Below are 21,307 nucleotides of genomic sequence, written 5' to 3' on the forward strand. Positions count from 1 at the left end.
CATCTTAGACTCATGCAGGTTCTCAAATATAAACCAATCTCTCAAAGAATTCCCAACACTTCTGAGTGCAATATAACTTACATGTGTCACACACACACTTCAATATTATATATTTTTAGGACCTCTCCATAAAAGAACTCATCCTGATGCCTTTTTACCATGTTAATATTCAATATTGTTAACTCAGAAGTCTTTGGTTTTATAGTAAAGTCTTGTCTGATTAATAAGGTAATTATTTATTTTATATACTTAAAAAATACTCTGACTACTATCTTTAAAGGTCGGATAAAAATGCTGGAAATTTGAAAATGTGGGTGGATATAATAAAGCAGGTTTAGGTTTCTGCACTATCCAGACAGGAGTCCACATGTGTTGCTCTGGGTTCCCATGGTAACTTAAATGGAAACTTTCACAATGTCGGGAGTCCTTGATGTCCTGCAAATGAAGGAGGAGGATGCCCTCTAGTTCCTAGTAGCTGGAACCTGCTAGGTGGCACCAACCCTTCCAAATGGAACAGTACACCTATAAAAGGAAAACTGATGGCATCTACATCCTAAATCTGAAGAGGACCTGGGAGAAGCTTCTGCTGACAGCTTATGCCATTGTTGCCCTTGAAAACTCTGCTGATGTCAATGTCAGGTCATCCAGGAATCCTGGCCAGTGGGCTGTGCTGAAGTTCGCTGCTGCCACTGGAGCTACTCCTATTGCTGGTCACTTCACTACTGAAGTCCTCACTAACCAGATCCAGGCAGCCTTCTGGAAGTCACGGCTTCTGGTTACTGATCTCAGGGCTGACCATCAGCCTCTCATGGAAGCATCTTGTGTTAAGCTGACTATCATTACTCTATGAAGCACATATTCTTCTCTGTGCTGTGTGGACATTTTCATCCCACGCAGCAAAAATGTAGCTCACTCAGTGGGTTTGATGTGGTGGATGCTGATATGAGTTGGCTGTGTCCCCACCCAAATCTCATGTTGAATTGTACTTCCCATAATCCACACATGTCATGGGAGGAACCCAGTGGGAGATAATTGAATTGGGGGGAGGTTTCCCATGTCCTGTTCTCCTGATAGTGAGTGGTGCTTTTTCCCCTTTTGCTTGGCACTTCTCCTTGCCGCTGCCATGTGAATAAGGATGTGCTTCCTTCACCTTCTGCCATGATTGTAAGTTTCCTGAGGCCTCCCCAGTCATGCCAAACAGTTAGTTAATTAAACCTCTTTTTTTATGAATTACCCAGTCTTGTGCATGTCTTTATTAGCACTGTGAGGAGCAGAGTTGCTTGAACATCTATGATAACTTGCCACAGCTCTAGTTAAGGGCAAATTCAGAATTCAAAGCCAGGAGGAGTCCAAGGCCAAAGGCCACTTTCATGACCATTATAATTCTCCACTCCCAGGCAGTATGGACAGATATAGAAATTATCCATTGAAAGTTTATGGAGTCAGAGAAATTTCATGAATTTTACAGTTTTTTTTTATTTAGTAACTAGCAGTATTTTGTTAAGATTAATAATTTGGGCTCCAGAGCCAACTTTACTGGGTTCAAATACACTTATTAAAAATAAATGAGGTTATACATTACTGAGTGGTAATGTAAATTGACAAAACTTTCCTGAGTAAAATGTGGTAAAATGCATCAAAAGCTTTAAACATGTTAAAAACATTGTCCCAGGAATTTTACTTATAGTTTCATTTAAAGAAAATTTCTATAATGTACACATTAATTAATTACAAATGCATTTAATTTCATTGTTGTTTTGAAACAACCTAAGTGTACAACAATAGGGGATTGATTAAATGAGTAATAGGAACTTCATATATCACAGGGGAATGCCTCCTTCCTCACCTTTGTTTTGTGGCATCCTCCGCAGTCTGCCTGGCTTCCTTTTCCACCACTTCCTCATCGCCAGAGCAGAGGACCACCAGCTTTACAGTGGTTGGTGTGTTACAGGTATTGGGTAGACATGATCAAAATTTCTCTGCTTGGAGAAGTTGCTTCTTTTCTTCTTTCCTCTAGCCAGGGCCAGTGCAGGGCAGGGATTTCCTGCTCCCTGGCTTTAAGCTTTCCCTGAAGTGGGTTCTTCTCACAGCTCAACAAACTTCCAAGGGATGCAGTGAGCAAGCCAATTTTTTCTCTCATTGTAAGCTGTGCCTGCCAATTGTGCCTTAATTAGGAATAGGGTGATATTCTGGTTCTCCACTTGCTGTCTATTTTTCAATTGAATTGGGTAGAAAAGACAGGTGCTACTTACTGAGTGCTCTCAAAGACCCTCAAAAACACTGAGGAGAATATTATAGCCATTAAAACTGACATATGAAAAATAACATACTTATGGTTGGAAAAGGTCATGACATTTTAAAGCAGAAAAGCAGGTTACACAAAAATGTGTAATACACCGTTAAGAAAACTGGGGGGATAGCAATACATTGTGTTTATTTTTCTCTTGCTTATTCTGCATTCTCTAAATTTTTCTACAAATATTTGTGTTGTTAAAAATAAGAATAAAAACCTATATTTAACAAAACAATACAATAAAGGAGGAGAGTTTATTTAACTTTATGAGTCTCAGTTTTCTCCTCCCCTAAAATCCAAAATAACCCTCTTTGGGTTTTTGCAAAGACTTCATTGACTGATCTATGAAAAAGGGCTTGCAATTGTGTGCGTCATAGGTAGAGATCTGTTTTAAACTTTCAGTCTCATAACTATAATTTTGATACCTTCCCAACTTGGCCTAGTTATAGTGTAAAAACTATAGATTCCTTTTCATTAATTTTAGTAGTCACTACCACTTTAGTATCAATTATACAAGTGCAAAACAAAAACAAAAAATCGTTATTCAATTGCCTGCTGCCAATATTGGTGAGATATTTGACCTCTAGGCTCAAGTATGATTTTGTTTCATAACAACAGTATTCAAAAATGTTCAAGATGTAGCTGGCATTATAAAATTTTAGGTGATTTTCTTCCATAAGCCAAAGGTAAATTAAGATTTCTTTCCTCTTCATAAAGGAAAAAAACCTATTTTCAGAGTTAATATGACAGTGGCTATGGCTATAGCTTTCTTTTACTTCAAGAAAAAAAGTGAAGAATGGTATGGTGTATTTGGTATAAATAAAGGAAACATGAGGATGAGACAGAAAACATGTTCAAGAAGAAGTAATCTTCTCCCCTTTGACAGCCAAAACACAGGTACATTTTTAGCCTCATTTGGTTTCTAAGACAGTTCTTTTCAAACAAAGAAAAAAAATCATGTTTTGCGCCCTCAGTTTCTTCAATGCATGGTAAATTAGTAGCAAAGTAATGATGAATGTGGAAATTAATCAAAAGCAAAACTGTAGTTTTTACACATTTCTTAGTGAATTAATGATTTCCCTTTATTACAGTAAATGTGTCAAGACCATAAAATGTGAACAAAAATTTAAAGTGTAAGATTAAATGCTGTTGAAACTTCGACTGACCCTTATTAATGCAACACTGTGCTTAAGCAGAAACCTGGAATAGAAATAGAAATTATAAGAAAGTGTTACAGCCAGAAATTTTCCAGTAAAGGCCTAAAAAAAAAATTAAGTAAATGATAATAGCTTTAAAAGATAAGTCAGGGGAAGAGCCATCACAATTCAATTTTAAACAAGGCCAGGGGCAGAAAATGGTACCTATAAAAAATCAAGTGTAACTGAGAAAAATAATCTTGTAATAAGTCAAAGAGTGGTTTTGAAGGAGAAGATTCAATAATCCAGTTATTAGCTCTTAGCAGGAATCCATTAAAGGAGACATGCACTAAATGCTCTGCTTGAGCAAAAGTATGTTTCTTAAGGTAGAAAAGTTAGAAACAGTGCAAATGCTTTGACTAAATGAACTGATCGCATTGGTCAAACAAGAATGTTTTGGAAAACTATACATACTTCTTCAAAATAGAAAAGGGGAGTAGGGCTATTCAGGGAACCAATGACTCAAAAATTCCTATGGAAAATAAGTGTGCTTAATTTTATTTTTTAAATGTATTTTTAGTCCCAGTATGAGCAAGGCTCTACAATAGATTCTGCAGAATAAAAAAGTAGAAAACAAGTGGGCCCTCTTGTTGAAGAGTTCATTGCCTAGTACAAGGTGTGAAGATGCCTGGAAGAGGGAGGAACCAGCTCTACCTAGAAGTTAGAAAATTTTTCCTAGCTAAGGGTGTGAGATAAGAAGACAAGTTTTAAGTAGAAGGGTTTCCAGGCTGAGAGTCTAACATAGGCAAGACATGGAGTCATGTTCTAGGCAGGCTGATTATATATTCCTGATTAACCTGCAATATAAGAAGTCATTGAGAAAGTGATTGAAAATATAACAGGCCAGAAATGCAGGTGAGAGTCAGGTAATTAAAAACTTTGATTTCCTGGTAAGAAATTTGTACTTAAACCTACACTAGTTGCAATCAACTTGTGCAGGGAAATGGAATATGTTCAGCATCATGGTTTAAAAAAGGTTACTCTGATATCAGTGAAAAGTGAGACAGCCTATTGTAATGTTGAAAAGCTCATGCTTTAGAGAGAGGCAGATCTGGATACAAATCATAGCCTTAATTTAAACCTTTAAGCCCTAAGCAGCCTTCAGTTTTTTCATACTTAAAAGTTGGATAATAGTATCTATGCTTGGAGTAGGGGGGGTAAGGGAGACGGTATGAGTGTTAAGAGACTAATGAGACAGAAAGTTAACAAGGATATCCAGGAATTGAACTCAGCTCTGAACCAAGCAGACCTAATAGACATCTACAGAACTCTCCACCCAAATCAACAGAATATACATTCTTCTCAGCACCACATCGCACTTATTCCAAAATTGACCACATAGTTGGAAGTAAAACATTCCTCAGCAAATGTAAAAGAACAGAAATTATAACAAACTGTCTCTCAGACCACAGTGCAATCAAACTAAAACTCAGGATTAAGAAACTCACTCAAAACTGCTCAACTACATGGAAACTGAACAACCTGCTCCTGAATGACTACTGGGTACATAACAAAATGAAGGCAGAAATAAAGATGTTCTTTGAAACCAATGAGAACAAAGACACAACATACTAGAATCTCTGGGACGTACTTAAAGCAGTGTGTAGAGGGAAATGTATAGCACTAAATGCCCACAAGAGAAAGCAGGAAAGATCTAAAATTGACACCCTAACATCACAGTTAAAAGAACTAGAGAAGCAAGAGTAAACACATTCAAAAGCTAGCAGAAGGCAAGAAATAACTAAGAGCAGAATGGAAGGAGATAGAGACACAAAAAATCCCTTCAAAAAATCAATGAATCCAGAAGCTGGTTTTTTGAAAAGATCAACAAAATTGATAGACCACTAGCAAGACTAATAAAGAAGAAAAGAGAGAAGAATCAAATAGACGCAATAAAAAATGATAAAGGGGACATCACCACCAATCCCACAGAAATACAAACTACCATCAGAGAATACTATAAAAACCTCTATGCAAATAAACTAGAAAATCTAGAAGAAATGGATAAATTCCTGGAAACGTACACGCTCCCAAAACTAAACCAGGAAGAAGTTGAATCCCTGGATAGACTTTTAACAGGCTCTGAAATTGGGGCAATAATTAATAGCCTACCAACCAAAAAAAGTCCAGGACCAGACGGATTCACAGCTGAATTCTACCAGAGGTACAAGGAGGAGCTGGTACCATTCCTTCTGAAACTATTCCAATCAATAGAAGGAGAGGGAATCCTCCCGGACTCATTTTATGAGGCCAGCATCATCCTGATACCAAAGCCTGGCAGAGACACAACAAAAAAAAGAGAATTTTAGACCAATATCCCTGATGAACATCGATGCAAAAATCCTCAATAAAATACTGACAAACCAAATCCAGCAACACATCAAAAAGCTTATCCACCATGATCAAGTGGGCTTCATTCCTGGGATGCAAGGCTGGTTCAACATATGCAAATCAATAAACATAATCCAGCATATAAATAGAACCAAAGACAAAAACCACATGATTATCTCAATAGATGCAGAAAAGGCCTTTGACAAAATTCAACAACGCTTCATGCTAAAAACTCTCAATAAATTAGGTATTAATGGGACGTAACTCAAAATAGTAAGAGCTATTTATGACAAACCCACAGCCAATATCATACTGAATGGGCAAAAACTGGAAGCAATCCCGGTGAAAACTGGCACAAGACAGGGATGCCATGCCCTCTCTCACCACTCCTATTCTACATAGTGTTGGAAGTTCTGGCCAGGGCAATCAGGCAGGAGAAAGACATAAAGGGTATTCAATTAGGAAAAGAGGAAGTCAAATTGTCCCTGTTTGCAGATGACATGATTGTATATTTAGAAAACCGCATTGTCTCAGCCCCAAATCTCCTTAAGCTGATGAGCAACTTCAGCAAAGTCTCAGGATACAAAATCAATGTGCAAAAATCACAAGTATTTTTATACACCAATAACAGAAAAACTGAGAGCCAAAGCATGAGTAAACACCCATTCACAATTACTTCAAAGAGAATAAAATACCTAGGAATCCAACTTACAAGGGATGTGAAGGACCTCTTCAAGGAGAACTACAAACCACTGCTCAATGAAATAAAAGAAGCCACAAACAAATGGAAGAACATTCCATGCTCATGGATAGGAAGAATCAATATCATGAAAATGGCCATACTGCCCAAGGTAATTTAGATTCAATGCCATCCCCTTCAAGCTACCAATGACTTTCTTCACAGAATTGGAAAAAACTACTTTAAAGTTCATATGGAACCAAAAAAGAGCCCACATTGCCAAGTCAATCCTAAGCCGAAAGAACAAAGCTGGAGGCATCACACTACCTGACTTCAAACTATACTACAAGCCAATAGTAACCAAAACAGCATGGTGCTGGTACCAAAACAGAGATATAGACCAATGGAACAGAACAGAGCCCTCAGAAATAATACCACACATCTACAACCATCTGATCTTTGACAAACCTGACAAAAACAAGAAATGGGGAAAGGATTCCCTATTTAATAAATGGTGCTGGGAAAACTGGCTAGCCATATGTAGAAAGCTGAAACTGGATCCCTTCCTAACACCTTATACAAAAATTAATTCAAGGTGGATTAAAGACTTACATGTTAGACCTAAAACCACAAAAACCCTAGAAGAAAACCTAGGCAATACCATTCAGGACATAGCAATGGGCAAGGACTTCATGCCTAAAACACCAAAAGCAATGGCAACAAAAGCCAAAATTGACAAATAGGATCTAATTAAACTAAAGAGCTTCTGCACAGCAAAAGAAACTACCATCAGAGCAAACAGGCAACCTACAGAATGGGAGAAAATTTTTGCAATCTACTCATCTGACAAAGGGCTAATATCCAGAATCTACAAAGAACTCAAACAAATTTACAAGAAAAAAACAAACAACCGCATCAAAAAGTGGGTGAAGGATATGAATAGACACTTCTCAAAAGAAGACATTTATGCAGCCAACAGACATATGAAAAAATGCTCATCATCACTGGCCATCAGAGAAATGCAAATCAAAACCACAATAAGATACCATCTCACACCAGTTAGAATGGTGATCATTAAAAAGTCAGGAAACAAGAGGTGCTGGAGAGGATGTGGAGAAATAGGAACACTTTTACACTGTTGGTGGGACTGTAAACTAGTTCAACCATTGTGGAAGACAGTGTGGCGATTCCTCAAGGATCTGGAACTAGAAATACCATTTGACCCAGCCATCCCATTACTGGGTATATACCCAAAGGATTATAAATCATACTGCTATAAAGGCACATGCACATGTATGTTTATTCACAATAGCAAAGACTTGGAACCAACCCAAATGTCCATCAATGATAGACTGGATTAAGAAAATGTGGCACATATACACCATGGAATACTATGCAGCCATAAAAAAGGATGAGTTCATGTCCTTTGTAGGAACATGGATGAAGCTGGAAACCATCATTCTGAGCAAACTATCGCAAGAACAAAAAACGAAACACTGCATGTTCTCACTCATAGGTGGGAATTGAACAATAAGAACACTTGGACACAGGAAGGGGAACATCACACACTGGGGTCTGTAGTGGGGTCGGAGGAGGGGGGAGGGAGATCATTAGGAGAAATATCTAATATAAATGACTAGTTAATGGGTGCAGCACACCAACAGGTACATTTATACATATGTAACAAACCTGCACGTTGTGCACATGTACCCTAGAACTTAAAGTATAATAATAATAATAATAATAATAATAATAAGAGACTAATGAAAGGACTCAGGAATCAGAAATGGAGAAAGGGTCAACCTATTCAAGAAACTCAAAAGAAAATAAAATCCAGGACTTTCTGAGTGGTATGAGGTGGAAAAGCTGGGGAAAATGGAAGATGAAACTGAGCTTTCTGTTGTTGGGGATGGAGAAAGATGGTATATCATTCTCTTGGCCACAGAGACTGGTAGCATTTGGAATCAGAAAGGTTAATGGAAGAGAAATTAGAACTTTCAAACCAAAATTTAACTATAAAATGTGACTATGTCTCTGGGAGAGGAGACATGTATTTCAGAGACATCATGTCTGCATTCTATATTCCACGCTCTTCCCCAAACATAAATATAGAGAAAAAAATGAAAGATGTGAAAAATCACATACAGAGATAATAAATGTGCATTTTAAAACACAGTGAATTGATGCTTGAAGGATTATGATAACTAAAAATGATTTATAAAGACATTCAAAAATCTTATTTACTTTTCAGTATACTATTAATAATGCAATATTTCTCCATGCTTGATTTCACTGATATTTTTGACTTCTTTAAGATTCTGGAAAACATAAAACACGGTTATGAGTAATTATGTTTTTCAGTTTGCTTATCTGTACACACAAATAATGGTTCTTTCAAGCATCTATAAACAATCCAGTCTCAAGTACAAATGGGTTTAAATGTAACATGTTAATTTGCTAAAATTCTACATTTCCCAAGAAAATAACAGTTTTAGCATTTTTACCAAGTGGCTTTTTTATTTTTTTCACTGCACTTTAGAAGTCAGCCCTGTGCAATTTAATCTTTCAAAGAATCCTTCTGCTGATAAACTACAGAGAGTTCATGTGGCCGATTTGACCCAAACCTTTCAGTTAATAAATATGAGACAGAATCTTATAAAAGGAAATGCAATCAGGATTTTCACAGAAGGTTTTTCCTGAAGGATAAAAATAATAATGGTGTTTGACTCACTTTTATACCTGGGAGCAGAAGATGTCCTTGCCAAATATCTTTTTGGAAGAGCTCTAGTTGGACAGACACTTCCAAAAGATAAGCAAAGCATAAAAGATATGAACATCGGACAAAACGAAAGGAAATGAAAGCATTTCCTAAAGCATTTAAAATGATGACATAAAAAAGTTTGTTTATATTTATCAAACATAAGTTGGGTGACTTTTTAAAAATGGAAAGATGAACTTCAGGATATTTATTACCAAGCTGGTCCAGACAGCTTGCATTCATTCATTTACTCGTTCATTCATTCATTTATTGTTTTAGTTACTACTTACGAGGTGAGTCTAAAATAAGGACAAGTCACCATAATATTTTCAAGCAAATATTCTCTAGTTTACTGTATGCATTATTTGGCCTACTAAAATTAGCTTGCAATAACTCACCCAAACACAGCCTTACTAGCTCCATGATTGTTTAGTGGAATAAGGATGGAACATGGGAGTATGATGTAAAATGGGCTATATCCTTCATATCTCATGAGCACCACTCTGGCACAGGCTTCTACCAGCAAGGGTATCCCAGTAGCAGCAGACAGGCATGAAGTTTTTCATGATATGCATCTGACAGTGATACCATGTGATATTGATAAGCAATGGCATTGGCATCTGGAATCTGTCTCACTGGGTTTGGCAGAAGGACCTAGAGACAGTATTAGATTTTTTTCCCAAATGAGAAAATGGGGTTTTCCAATGATTAATTGAATATATATATATATATATATATATATACAATAAAACAAAACAGGAGTGACCAGGTACACATCCTATGTTGGCAGAACAGGTGAAAGTGGTTTGGTGTATTTCAATTTTACCAAAATGGGAACAGGCTGACTATATTATATTATTTTCTATTTTTTTTCTACTTAATACATCATGAGCATCTTCCCATGTCTGTGTCTATTATGGTATGCTCATTTTTAAGGGCAAGGAACTTCTTTTTGGTCCAGGCTTCTTTTTCTTCTAAAGTTCAATATTATGCTGCCATTCCACAAAGGCTTCATGGAAGATAATTTCCATTAATTTGACAGGTCATTGTCTTGTCAGTTTCAGATAATTAAGGACTAGCCATTAGTTCCTGTACCTATTGTGTAATCTCTTTTGTCTCATCAGGTTTGTGAATTTTGCAGTGCTTGCCAATCTACAGTTAGCTTAATTAAAATCAATGGAGTTGAAAGTTGGTGTGTTCTCTTTCTCTTTCTCTAAAGGATTCCATTTTCCAAAACACCATAAGCAAATAAATTGGCATGCGGAACTTTCTGCAGCCATATAATAGTCAAACACACTTAACCGTGTATATTTAGCTCCCAGCAAAATTGTCTAATTTTGCATTTGCTAGCTAGCCAGTAAACTCCAGGTTTCTTGCATCAGAGGGGGATGCTAACCCACAGATTTTACAGTTCAGAAGTATTACTAGTAAATACCCTCAACAAAAGGCTCAGAAAGTGAAATCAGTTCCAATGCTATCATCTTTCCTCAAGCTGAGCTACAGTGTTCAATTCTCCAAATGTGAGGTAGCTGGCAAAGACGTTGCTGTTGCTTTCTGGATTTAAGCTGGGAAGATAGTAACTGGAGCCTAGGAGAAGAATTTTCAACTAATGAAGTGTTGTTAATATAAGACTTTCAAAAATACTAATCACAACATTTCTGTAATTTGCAACTAGCATCAATTGATATATCTTTGATTTTCTCTATAAAAACAAAGACTGAACTGGCCAGATTAGCAACTCAGAGTTATGCTGATCTTCCAGGCTGGAGGCCTCGCCCAAAATAACATCATGAACATTTTATACCTCCTACAGAATAACAGTATACTTGCAATCTGCCAGACTCTATGACTGAAATGCAGAAACAATAAAACAATAATTAGTAACTCTGATTTTGCCACACGCCTGGGCAGCTCAAATTTCTTGATGGTTATGACCCTAAACATCTGCTTGAACTAATATATACTTTGTTATGCATATCTATTTAAAACATATTTCAATAAACATGCATAGTGAAATATATTATTGTCTGTAGTAAAAGGGAAATCCCAATATATTAATGATGTAATGAACTGTAAAAATAATCAATATTGGTTTTTCTGCATGTTGACCAATGTATGAACCTATGTTTTATCTTCATTCTCATTCTTTCAGAATAAAAAGCAACATCTATTTAGTACATGCAAATAACTTGTGGGAGTTTTCAAGAATATACAAATCAAATTAATTTAGAAGCATATCAGACACCCTACCTATGCAAATGGTATTATTTTGTTAATCTAGTTCTAAACTATATGCTTAACATCATTATACTTCAGGATTATTTTGAATCCTTTTATTTATCAATAATAAAACTTTCTAAGATTTTAAACATAAAATACAAAGCTACCATCTTGAAGTTGTATTTCCTTTATTACATGATAATTAGTTGCATAATTAAAATGTGGGGACAAAGGTCAGATATTACAATCCAAGGGATATCACAAAGGATATTGTATTTTTTGCCCCAAATACGTATATTAACAGCAATGGCTGTTACACAGAACATTAAGCTAAAAGAGTCAAATGGAAACTAGAATAACATTTGTTGCAAATAATAGGTATAGTGAAATTTCAAGATGATTCTGAAAATATTTTATTTATCTGAACTTATGATAACATATCTGAGTGAATAACAGAGAGTGCACTCAAGGAAGTAAATAGCTCTATTAAAACAGTAACCTGATGATGAAGACTCAACAAATGAAGACAGTGATATCCGTGGATGCCTTTCAGACACTGTTTTATTCTTTGGTGGTGACTCCATTATTCTTTATGAATAATACAATTAGTGCAATTTTGAGTCTTTCCATCCCTGCCAATTATCCTAACACTGGAAAATTTTGTGTTTAACACAAAAATACTAAGAACTCATTTGAGAGTATCTTCACTGAGTGGTTTATCAAGCACTGGAATAGCTCCAGAATTAGGAGTTAAATACTTCCCAAGAGAATTCAGTCCACTCTAATATCACTTCGGTGTTAGAAAAAATACCCTTGCACTGACTTGAAAATTATATCCATAGATCTTTTATCCATGACACCTGGGGTCATAAAGAAAAAATATTTTTCTTATTCTTAATTGATTTACAAATAGAAGTGTGCTCAAAATAGTAGCAACAATGTATTTCATTACATATGCTTTTATATATAATATATATAAAAATTTCATATATATTACATATATACATTTTATTACACATGTGATTATGTAATAAAATATATTGATGCTACTATTATGTTATTTTATGAGTGCTTATATATAAGCACTTATATATGCTTATATATTAGTGAATGATAGCAATGATAAAAGTGACAAGGAGGGAAGAATTATGATTATTTTATTATTTTAAGGTACTCACACACTACCTGTGAAGTGGTATAATGTTGTTTGAACATGGATTTTAATTAGTTATAAATGTATCTTGGAAACTCTAGTGCAACCACTGAAAAATGTTAAAAAGAAGCATAACTGATATGCTAATAATAAGGGAGAGAAAATGGAATCATACAAAATGCTCAATTAAAGCCATGAAAGGCAGTAAAATAGTGGAAGACAAACTAAGAACAAAGAAAAAGGGAAACAAATATAAAACTAACAAATATGATAGGTATTAATTCAACTAAATCATTAGTTGCTTTAAACATCAATGTTCTAAATATATCAGTTAAAAGGCAAAGATTGTAAAAATGGATTTAAAAAAACCTTCCCAATTGTATGTTGCCTACAAGAAACATGCATTAACTATAAGAGCACATACTGAAAGATATACTATGCTGATGCTAATTTTTAAAATGGGAACAGCTATATTAATTTTAAACAGACTAGACTTCAGAGCAAAGAAAGTTATCAGGGCTAAAGACGGGTATTACATAATGATAAAGGGGTCAGTTCCTTATAAAGACATGACAATCCTTAATGTATAGATGCCTAACAATGGAGCATCAAGAAACATGAGGCAACATCTAATAGAACTGCAAGGAGAAAAACATGAGTCCACTATCATAGTTGGTGACTTCAACACCCCTCTATCAAAAATGGACATATCAAGCAGACAGAAAAAAACAGTAAACACAGCACCGTCAATTAACTGGATATAATTGACATCTACTGACTGTCTTATGATTAAAGAACACACTATTAAAGAACACGTGGATTAAAGAAGAAATCTCAACAACAACAAAATAAGTATTTTGAACTAAATGAAAATGAAAATACAACTTACAAAGTTTGTGGGATGTGTCAAAAGCAGTGCTTAGAGAGAAATTTATAGCATTGAATACATTTATTAGAAAAGAAATATTTAAAATTAATCACCTTATCTATAACAAACTCACAGCCAACATTATACTTAATGGGGAAAAGTTGAAAGCATTCCCCATGAGAACTGGAATAAGACAAAGACGCCCACTTTCACCACTTGTATTCAACATAGTACTGGAAGTCCTAGCCAGAGCAATCAGACAAAAGAAAAATAAAGGGCATCCAAATCAGTAAAAAGGAAGTCAAAGTGTTCTTGTTTGCTGATGATATGATCTCATACCTAGAAAACCTTAAAGACTCATCCAAAATGCTTCTAAAACTGGTAAATGAATTCAGTAAAGTTTCAGGATACAAAATTAATGTACACAAATCAGTAGCGCTGATATACACCAACAGCAACCAAGCTGAGAATCAAATCAAGAACTCAACCCCTTTAACAATAGCTGCAAAATGCCACAAAAATATAACAACAAAAAAATTTAGTAATATACTTAACCAAAAAGGTGATAGACCTCTATAAGGAAAACTGCAAAACACTGCTGACAGAAATCACAGACAACACAAACAAATGGAAATACATACCACGCTCATGGATGGGTAGAATCAATATTGTGAAAATGACCATACTGCCAAAAGCCATCCACAAATTTAATGCAATTCCCATCAAAATACCACCATCATTCTTCACAGAATTAGAAAAAACAATCCTAAAATTCATATGGAACCAAAAAAAGCCCACAGGGCCAAAGCAAGACTAAGGAAAAAGAACAAATCTGGAGACATTACATTACCTGATTTCAAACTATACTATCAGGCCATAGTCACCAAAACGGCATGGTACTGGTATAAAAACAGGCATATAGACCAATGGAACAGAATAGAGAACCCAGAAATAAACCCAAATACTTACAGTCAACTGATCTTTGACAAAGCAAACAAAAACATAAAATAGGGAAAGGAACCCTATTCAACAAATGGTTGCCAGGATAATTGGCAAGCCACATGTAGAAGAATGAAACTGAATCCTCACCTCTCACCTTATAAAAAAATCAAATTAAGATGGATCAAAGATTTAAATCTAAGACTTGAAACCATGAAAATTCTAGAAGATAACATTGGAAAAACCCTTCTAGACACTGACTTAAGAAAACACTTCATGACCAAGAACCCAAAAGCAAACACAACAAAAACAAAGATGAATAGATGGGAATTGATTAAACTAAAAAGCTTCTGCACAGCAGAAGAAATGATCAGCAGAGTAAACAGGCAAGCCACAGAGTGGGAGAAAATATTGACAACCTGTGCAACAGTCAAAGGACTAATATTCAGAATCTACAAGGAACTCAAGCAAATCAGCAAGAAAAAAAAAAACAAACGATTGCATCAAAAAGTGGGCTAAGGACATGAATAGATACTTCTCAAAAGAAGATATACAAATGGTCAACAAACACATGAAAAATGCTCAACATCACCGATTATCAGGGAAATGCAAATCAGAATCACAATGCGATACCACCTCACTTCTGCAAGAATTGTCGTTAACCAAAAGTCAAAAAAATAGATATTGGCATGGATCTGATGAAAAGGGAACACTTTTACACTGTTAGTGGGGATGTAAACTAGTACAACCACTATGGGAATCTGTGTGGAGATTCCTTAAAGAATTGGAAGTAGATCTATCATTTGATTCAGCAATGCTACTCCTGGGTAACTACCCATAGGTAAATAAGTCATTATTCAAAAAAGATACTTGTACACACATGTTTATAGCAGCACAATTCACAATTGCAAACATATGGAACCAGCCCAAATGCCATCAATCAACAGTGGATAAAGAAAATGTGATATAGTATATGTGTGTATATATATAAATATATATATATATATAAAATGAAATACTACTCAGCCCTACAAAGGAACAAAATAATGACATTTGAGCAACCTTGGAATTGGATACCATTATTCTAAGTGAAGCAACTCAGGAATGGAAAACCAAACATCATACGTTCTCATAAGTGGGAGCTAAGCTATGATGATGCAAAGGCATAAGAATGATATAATAGACTTTGGGAATTTTGGGGGAAAGGGTGGGAGGAGGTTGAGGGATAAAACACTACATAGATATTGGGTACAGTGTACACCGCTTGGGTGATCGGTTCACCAAAATCTCAGAAATCACCAATAAAGAATTTATTCATGTAGCCAAACACCACCTGTTTCCCAAAAACTTATTAAAATTAAAAAAAATTAATCACCTTAGAAAAGTAGAACAAAAGCAAATTAAATCCAAAGTAAGCATAGGAAAATAAATTAAAATTAGAGTAGAAATAAATGAAATAAAAATGGGAAATCAATAGAGAAATCAACAAAACCAGAAGATGATTTTTTGAAAAGTTCAAATAAAAAAAAGCCTCTGGCCAGGTTAACTATGAAATCAGATATTCAACATTATTCACACAAATGAAAATAACTTAAAATGGTATATTTAAAATATAACTGTAGTGTACAAAGGCATTGCAGTATACAAATATATTGCAGGTAAAAATCACAATATTTAAAATATTTGCCAAAGCCTACTTGACTGTGTAGACACTGCCTCACTTCAGCAAGTTTTTTAAAATAATGACTATACTACATTAACTGCCTGAATTCAAACCTATTCTTTTTCTTTAGGTGAAATTTTTAATTCAAATTTCTGAAATCTAATAATGTCACCTAGGCCAATAATAGATCAATCATGGTGCCTGTCAGGTTCTTTCTGAGCCCTGTTAGCAGCTCATTTAAGTGTCATCCATTAATACACACTGCCTTGACACCTCCAATGTATTTTTTGTTAGATTAGTTTTCCCATGCATTGGGTCCATTATCAATCCTTAATAATGAGAAAAACATGAAATTTAAAATTTATCTTTCAAACATTGGAAGAGGAAAGGATGGTTTTAATTCCCCAGGTCGTTAAATGAGTAATGAAGCAAGTTTTACATTCTAACCGTGAGACATATTAGCTGTTAATTTGAAAAGGAAACATTTAGTTTCCAGTCTTTGGGGACCTCACTGCAAACTTTTATTTACAAAGCTAGTTGCACGTGTCTATTATTGTGCATCGTTTTTGAGCTTTTGCATTATATTTTGCATCACCACAGTTAAGGGTAAAATAACAGGACTATGGCATCTGTGTTTAGATTTAGATAGACAAATGGGGAAATAGTGCAGAGAAAAGCCAACTAAAGAAATTTTAATTGTTCCTTGTATAAAGCCCCAGTTTACAGAAAGGTTGAACCAATTCATTTCTGCAGCTTACATATCTAAATCTGTGACCATGTAGCATATGAAACAAATAGGATATCCCTATTAATCACTGAGTTGTCAATATGAACATAAAGATTGGTGCGAATTCAGTGTCCTGCACAAAAGTCTTCAGTTAAAACAGAAGAGATATTATGGTGGTGGATTCCCCAGGATGTTCAACAAACAGAGAAGAGGCCAAAGCATGTTGTCTCAATCTTTCTTCTTGTTTTAGTCCATTCTCACACTGCTAAACGACACTACCCAAGACTGGATAATTTACAAAGAAAAGAGGTTTAATTGACTCACAGTTCCACATGGCTAGGGAGGCCTCAGGAAACTTACAATCATGGCAGAAGGAGAAAGCAAGCACATCTTACATGGTGGCAGGTGAGGAAACATGAGCAAAAGCAGGGAAAACTGCCTTATAAAGCCATCAGATCTCATGACAATTCACTCACTATCACGAGAACAGCACAGGGGAAACCACCTCTACGATCCAATCGTCTCCCATCAGATTCCTCCATCCACACGTGAGGATTACTGGTATTACAATTCAAGAGGAGGTTTGGGTGGGGACACAGCCAAAAAGTAACACTTTTTATTTATTACAATTTTATATCATCCCTAGCAAATTGTTCCAAATTCTTGCCCATCCTCCATCAATATCTAAAATTGCACTTGTAATTGAGAATACTTGCTAAGGTTTTACTTGTACTTGCATATAGAATGGACTCAAGATATGAACGCTGTTTGTCACGATTTCATAAATGAAGACAAAACAGATATTAAATATTCACCCTGTTTTCTGGATGCTCAGTTTCATAATAAATGCCTGCCTTGGTTCATGCATCAGTACTGTTTCCACTTGGCTTCCTTGGACATCACTTTCTCTTAACTTTTCTCCTACCTCTCTGGCCCTTTTCTCTTGAACACTCTTGATAATCCTACCTTATCTCCCTGCCCTCTTAAAATGTAAGTGCCTCAAGCTCTTGGTATTTCTCTTCCCCGTTTGTGCTTTAGTAACTCAGTATTTTCTAGAGGCTGGCAGCATCCACATATATCTCCAGATAAGACCTCTGCTAGAAAAGCTAGACTCATACATATTTACCCCTTTGCTTTCTCCATTTGGGTGTTGAATAACCATGTAGAAAATAACAAGTCCAAAACTCAGGTCCTGATTTTTCACCTTCGAATCAGCATCTCTCATATTTTTCCAACTCAGTAAATGACAGCTACATTCCGCCACATGCTAAAAACTCTTGGAGACATCTTCATTCAACCCTTTGTCTTGTATTCTACATCTAGTTTATGAGGTAAAGCAGTTACCTGTACCTTCAAAATACAGTTAAACAAAATCCTACCCTTTTTCTTGGTCCTCCCTGCTATGATTCTGGTCCAACCCACTAAACTCTTCTGTCTGGATTATTAAAATAGTCTCCCTGATTCCTTTTTGCCACCCACAAAGCCAGAGAAATCCTGTTAAAACACAAGATTAATGCTGCATAATTCCTTTTCTCAAAATACTTTAAAGAGTGCTGATTTCAGTTACCTGGATATGTGTAAGACACAATTCCAAAACAGACTGGCTTAAAAAAATATGTATCACTCCGCTCAAGGTCCTGGGAACCAACTAGATTCAGCTGGGTTGTTTTGGTTTGGGATCTGTCATGTGATTGTAGTCAGATGGAGGTTGAGGCTGAGGTCATCTTTATGCCTTCCACAATCACAGGTTTTCATGACACAACTACGTGAAGGCTGGAACAGCTGGGATTTATCTGGCATCTCCTGTCCTACTTGTGAGATTTTTCAATGTGGTTTCTCCAATTCAGTGGCCTCAAGGTAGCCATATTACTCACATGGTAGTTGGTTTTCTCTAGAGGGAGGATACAAAGAAAACAGTGGAAGTTGTATGCTTTTTTATTAACTAGCCTTAGAGGTCGCATAGCATCATTTCTACCATAGTACATGTGTAGAAGAAGTCATAAGTCCAGCCAAAATGAAGTCAAGATGTAGAGACACCTCTCAATGGGAAGAAATCTAAAGAATATGCCACAGTTTTTTAAAACTACCCTACACTTCATCTCAATTAAAGCAAAAGCCACAATTTTCTCAATGGTCTGCAATGGGAAGTTGTAGCAAATTTGACCACTGCTTGCTTTTTAAAATCAAGTTGGATTAGAACAGTCACGTGTATTGGTTTACATACAATGATGGCTTTTGTATTATAATGCCAAAGTTGAGTAGTTGTGACAGAGATAATGTGGCCTGCAAAGCTGAACCTGTTTATAATCTGGCCCCTTAGAAGGCAAGTTTACTAACCCCTGGTCTGCAGTTTTGAACACACACACCCTGCTCCCCTATTTGCTCTCTGAATTCATCTCTCTAGTACTCTGTTCCTCACTGTATAGTTTAGCATATGTGCCACCTTGCTGTTCCCTCTGCCTAGCATGCTTTTCCTTCAGATATCCAGCTAGCTCATTTCTGTATCTCTTTTATGCATTTGCTCAAATTTCATCTTTTCAGTGAGTCTTTTTCTGAATGCTCAATTTAAAATTCACCCCTATTTCCCAAAACTCCTTCTCTGCCTTCTCTGAGTGATTTCCCCCCACTAATAATATTCTCATATGCTATTGATTTAACTTATTTATTTTATTTATAGTCTATTTTCCTCATTAAAATGCAAGCTCCATTACATCAGGGATTGTTGTTTGTTTTGTTCTCTGATGCATCCCAGAGCCTACAACAGTGCTGACATGTAATAGGTCCTCAATAAACATTTGTTGAATGGACAGAGGCATGCATGCAGTGACTAATGAAATAACACAAAATAAATATGTAAAATTCATAGGCAATATTATAAAATGAAATGTATTGGCTGTTTGGGGTTATATAAGTGGAACATAGAAGTGAATTAAAGCTTTAAGTAAGAGGGAAGATCCTGATGTTAGTATTGATTCCCTTTTCCCCACGATGAATGATGTTTTGAAGATCTTGATGCTAACATTAGTTTAAGCTCATTCAATACTGTCATAGGAGAGAGAAAATCATTTGAGATCTTTGATATTAATATTCCAATACCTCACCTCTGTCTGTTTGAACTCATCAATCACTTTGGGAATAAAACTGGAATAGTGTACAAATTCATGTTGAGGTGAGGGGTTTTAATATAGAAGATATTTTCTTCTTTCCCTTGATGTCTCAGAATAAAATGATGAAACCAGAAGGAGAGAGAAACTTTGATTTTTGTATTTCAAATTTCTATTATTTATTATTTAAGAGTATATGATTTGGAGTCAGGGTAAAATTGAGTCCTCACCTCAACTCTAATTTCACAGCTATTTGTTCTTAGAAAAATTCCTCAATGTTTCAGATCCTCAAGTTCTTTCTCATTGAGAAAATGAAGATGGTGATATCCATCTCATGCAATTTTAGGAAAATTAAATAAAGTTAGATATTTTGAAAAATGTACTAAATTTAGAATAGTACCTGGTACATATCTTCTCAGTAATGATAAACAGAATATTTTCCCACATCTATTTTCAATAGTAATGACCATAATAGACAGAAATTTTTCATTTACTTGCAATGACCTTAAAAAACTAAATTCAACATAATGCCACCTCTAGAAAGAAGTCCATTAATAGTGGACAAATGTCTACTAAATATAACTTACATAAAAAGAAGTAAGAGATAATAAAACAAATGGGGTGAAACACCAAGACAGTTAAAAGTATTTGTCTTTATGACTTGCCCATTTGAGCAGAAATTCTTTTCTGGATGTCAGAATGTAAGGAAAGTTCAGATGAAAAATTTCAGTGGTTCAATTAGTTATAGATTCACAGTTTTTGTTTATTTGTTTTGTGCTCAGTTGGTTCTTGTGTTTGTAGACACCTCTCACATTACAAAAATAATAACAGAGAGAAAAGACTATGTCCTTCAAAACAAAAAGCTACTCAGTAGTGAGTGGCACAGAAACCAAATCTCATGGATTATTTAAATTCAGTCAAATGTTGTTTATTGATATCACTTATGTGTCAGATATTATGGGAAGCATTGAAGATAAAATAGTACATAAAATACACTTCTGTCTTTCTTAAAGTTCAGTGATTTGTTGCCTAACTTTGAGAAATACTACCCTTCACCACAGAATAACAATTCACATCAGCATAACTAGGTCTTGGAGAAGTACTGCAATAAAGAAACTGTGTAACTTCCTTATCACTGAGTGTCTCAAACTTATTTGAGGAGAGTGCTTCTTTGTGTAACATCCACAACTAATATGCTATCTAACACATTCATGTCCAATTTCATCATATCCTATCTCCACTGATTAGAGATCCTTCAAGTAACCCTGAGGTTATGTGCTTTACGTATTTGGCTTCTGACTAAGCATTGATTTAGAGATCAGTGTTCTCAGCAAAACTGACTTTGAAAACCACAAGCAAGAACTATAACCTTTGAT

At 35.4% G+C, this 21,307-nt stretch overlaps 1 pseudogene; it reads left to right on the plus strand.

Moving 5' to 3' along the window:
* The first annotated feature begins 414 nt into the window (after positions 1-414).
* LOC134757322 (small ribosomal subunit protein uS2B-like) lies at positions 415-1,179 on the plus strand (annotated as a pseudogene).
* The last annotated feature ends 20,128 nt before the right edge of the window (positions 1,180-21,307 follow it).

This window comes from Gorilla gorilla, chromosome 16 (assembly GCF_029281585.2).
Source record: "Gorilla gorilla gorilla isolate KB3781 chromosome 16, NHGRI_mGorGor1-v2.1_pri, whole genome shotgun sequence".
Lineage (NCBI taxonomy): Eukaryota > Metazoa > Chordata > Mammalia > Primates > Hominidae > Gorilla > Gorilla gorilla.